The 4,250-nt window shown below is 45.8% G+C and overlaps 1 pseudogene; it reads left to right on the top strand.

Moving 5' to 3' along the window:
- Window positions 1-3,066: 3,066 nt before the first annotated feature.
- Window positions 3,067-3,143, top strand: LOC129658228 (uncharacterized; annotated as a pseudogene).
- The last annotated feature ends 1,107 nt before the right edge of the window (window positions 3,144-4,250 follow it).

The following is a 4,250-nucleotide window of genomic DNA, read 5'->3' as shown; positions in this document are numbered from 1 at the left end:
CGGGGACCGCGGGCCGCTTCCCTCCCGGGTGTCCGACTCCGCTGCTCGCGCTCCGCGCCTCTAACGCATCTGCCTTCAACATCGTACAGTCAGTCCTCCGTCTCGGGCCGCATCCCCGCGTCTGCTCTGGCGGCTCCGATGTCTTGACCCTCACACGGTGGAACTTGGTGATGAGGGTGCCGCCGCGGGCTCAGCTGGGAGTACCAGGCCCGGCTAGTCGTTGAGTCTCTGTTGCTCCCTGAAGATGCTTGTCAAAGCGCCGGCGGCTCCGGTCCTCCCACAGGGGGAGTTCGGGTCACTAGTGTCCGCCTTCTCCTCCGTCCCCTTCCCGCTCTCTCTGCCCTCCTCTGACCGCTGCTCAGACTGGAGATTCTCTGCGCCATCTCCCAGCCTAGCCCTGCCGGGCACTCGGCTTCCCAGCCACACAGTGGGCCGTTTTCCACGCTCGGGGGGCGTGCGGCAAAGACCCTGCCCCAGCCTTGGATCCTCTCAGTGACATCGAGCCCGCACCTCTCATTTTCCTAAGGCTCCTTCTAGCACCTTACTTTCCTTACATCTTCTATTAGTTCCCACTACTGACCACATAACTCTCTTCACACAATCGGTCTCCTGATCCTTAATTCTCGTTTCCCGCTCTACTATCCACACTCTGCCTGCCAGCCCGATCAGAACCCCGAGTTCTGACTCCCTGGTGGCCCTCAGTTAACCCTGGGGCCCCAGTGACCTCTTTGCTGCTCAACCCCAAGCCCACTTCTCAGATTTTATTTGATGGCTCTGCTGCCCATCTCAGGCGGCACTAGTGGTAAAGGACCCGCCTGCCAATGCAGGAGATGTAAGAGAGGCGGGTTCGATCCCTGGGTCAGGAAGATTCCCTGGAGAAGGAAATGGCAACCCACTCCAATATTCTAGCCTGGAGAATTCCATGGACTGAGGAGCCTGGCAGACTATAGTCCATAGGGTTGCATAAAGTCGGATATGACTGAAGTAACTTAGAACATGCAGCTGCATTTAAGCCTATTGATACTTCTTTCTGCAAGTGTTCTCTCCCTTTAGTCTTCTGGGGCACTCCTTCTGCTTTTCCTATGACCTCAAACCCGGTCCGCTTCAGTTTCCTTGATGACTCCATTGTCCACCAGCACTAGCCACATGGCTCCCTCTTGACCTTCTTCTCTTTTCATTCTACCCACTCACCTGCAGGCTGTGGTCTCATCCATCTCGACCCCCATCTCCATCTGCACCAGTCTGCCTCCAGCTCAGATCCTTGCCTGGCTATATAACTGCCCATTCAGGGGAACACAGGTCATCTCCAGCTGGACGGCCAGAGAGACCACCAGCTCTGCAGATGTGAAACTAGAATCATTGTCTTTCTCCCCAAATTGGTTCTTCCATAGAAGTCTGGGAGACATTTTAAATTCCTTTCACTCACTCACCTCTCCTACCATCCAACTGGTCTCAGCATTAGGTTGAGTCCATCTTATTCTAGATTATTGCTTAGAATCCATCTTTCACTCCCGTGGACTCAGCAACAATTTACCGGTGCCAGGTACTGCTCTAAGCACCATGCATGCATGTCCTCATTGAATTATCTGAACAATCTCATAGAAATAGGAGAGGACCGAGGCATTGAGAAGTCATTTGCTCAGGGTCATATAGCTAATAAGTAGCAAAGCCCAGAGGGGACCCCAAGTTGTGCTGACAGGAGAGCCATTTGTTTTTTTTTTCTTTGAGCACTGATGTGCAGCCTTATTTCAGGATGCTACCATTCCTTGCAGAGATTCTCACATTGATTCTCTTACTAATTTTCCTGACTTTATTCTTTCACCTCCTTAAAGTGTAGCTATCTAAAACTGAATTGCTTCCCCAAACTAAAATTCAATACTGAGACTCTCCTCAAATTTGTTCAGTTGCACCTGCCACTCTTAAACTAAAATTTATACTCTGGAGCCTCCTCCTACCCTTCTAGCCAATTCTTTCTTACTTATCCTTCATAATCTGCAAAGAATTGTCCCTGGGATTTCCAAGAGTGTATCGGGTAATTTGTTAGGATTGAATTCAGCTATATGTAACAAATAACCCAATTAATGGCTTAAATGAGATAGTTTTAATTCCTTCCTCTTAAAGAGCTTGGAGTTGACAGTTCAAGTTTGTTATATGGTAGCTCTAGTTTATCACCAGCAATCCGGGATTGTTGTGGCTTTATGCTCTACCATTCTTAACATTTGTTTCTAGCTTTAATGCAACCTTGTGGCTGCAAGATGGCTGCTGCAGCTCCAGCTATCACAATGATATTCCTAGCAGCAGGAAGGAAGAAGTATCAAAAATCAAAGTGTGTGCCTCCCAGGTGGCTAGACCCCAGCAGTTCTGACCAATGACTTTTGCTTATCCATCTTCAATGTCTCGAAAGAGAAATTGAAGAATCTAGTTTTTGGGTTGGGTACATTGGAAACCCTAAGGCCCAGTCAGTGAGAAGGAAGAGGAAAATGGGATAGATGGGATAGACAGCTAGATGTCTCTGCCCAGATTTTCTTCCTCCACATTCCCCTGGCATTCCTGCTTGCATCTGCTATCACTCTTTCCAAATTTCAATGTATATATCTGCCTATTGATTTGCTTCTCATAACAGTCTGAACACTCAGTTCAGAGGATGGCATCTTGCGTACAGCAGATGCTCAGTATAGATTTGATGTTGATGACCCTTGATATTTAAAGAGATCATAGAACCCTAGAATACAGACCCAGTTTTGAAGTTCATCACTGTACCATAGTCATATAAGAGAATACCCTCATTCTTAGGAAACGCACGTTGGAGTATTTAAGGATGAAGATTGTGCTGTCTGTAATATACTCTTAAATGACTCAGCAATAATAATATGTACTATAATTAGATATAGATATCATGTGTGTATATACAATGTATTGACTAATAGGTAGATGATAGAGAAAACAAATTGGCAAAATTTCAACAAATGACAAATCCTACTGGAGACTTATGGGAGTTCTTTATTCTATTCTTGTAAATTTTCTATAGAATTCTTTTTATAAAAATGAGAAGTTGAAAGGGTCACAAAGACTATATTATCAGGGATCATTTCTACAATTTATTACTAGAGAAGTTTCTTTCAACATGTGGAGCACCACCCAGTATCATCTTGCAAATTAAAAAAAAAAAGAGGAAAACAGAACTCTGAAATTTGAGACCATATAAAAAGAGAACCTTGTAAATTGTTTAGTCTGTTCTCCCAGAAAGGTGACAGTCCTTTCCTGAGTCACAGGCTCCCTAGGTCTTCCTCAGCTGTAATAAGAGTTAATTAACTTCTTGTAGTCCCTTCCTGAAATCCCTTCTCCGCAGAGCTTTGCACCTGCTATTCTCTCCGCCTAGAATGTTCCTTCTTCCCCTTGCTGCCTAATACCTTCTGTTCATCCTTCAGGCCTCTGGTCAGGTACCACTTCCTCAGAGAAGCCTTCCCTGACTCTCCTCATTGTGTCAGATTCCCTTGTTACAGGCTTCCTGACAACACGTATTTCTCTGCATCTGCTCAGCACAGTTGTACATTTGTATTGGTTTCATCAATGCCTGTCTCCTCTGCTCCCGTGACCATTAGTGACAGGTCACTATCACAGGTGCACGCTCACTGTGCACCAGGCTACCTTCTAAACACTTATATAGAGTTAATGTCCACTGCAAGTCCCAAATGCACATGGCCAGGTCGATCAGATCCCTCTCCCATGCTTGTGACTTATATTTCATGCTGCAAATTTGTGACGTTTGCTCAGATGATACACAGGCATCTAAAACTTTGCACGTTCAGGGCTTCTCCTTCGCCTCCTCTTCTGTTTCTATTTCAAGAAACAGCAAAGAAAAGAAAAACAAAAAAAGAAAGAGCAGTACCATCCACCCAGCTGCTCCCAGTCCCTCCTAAAACACACACACACACACACCCCTACTAGGCACGTCTTAGATTCCCTTTCTCCTGCTCTCAAAGCTGTGCTATCACCAAGTTCTGTTCCTTTACCTCTAAAGTGTCTTCTCTCCTCTGCTCTGATTCCTCTTATTCAAATTGCCATTTATCATCTCCGTAGTGGAATTCCATCAAACTTTCTGTCTCTTTTATTTACCTCACAGCTGAAATCCATTCTCCACACTGCAGCTAGAATTATCTTCTAAGTCATCATGTTCACCATGCCACCCTCTTGCTGAAAAATCAGCCTGTGACTTGGTGAGCTAAACTAACTTGGAAACCCTCATATAT

Source organism: Bubalus kerabau, chromosome 7 (genome assembly GCF_029407905.1).
Source record: "Bubalus kerabau isolate K-KA32 ecotype Philippines breed swamp buffalo chromosome 7, PCC_UOA_SB_1v2, whole genome shotgun sequence".
NCBI lineage: Eukaryota > Metazoa > Chordata > Mammalia > Artiodactyla > Bovidae > Bubalus > Bubalus kerabau.
Note: the sequence above shows the minus strand (reverse complement) of the source record. Positions and strands in the feature narration are given on the sequence as shown.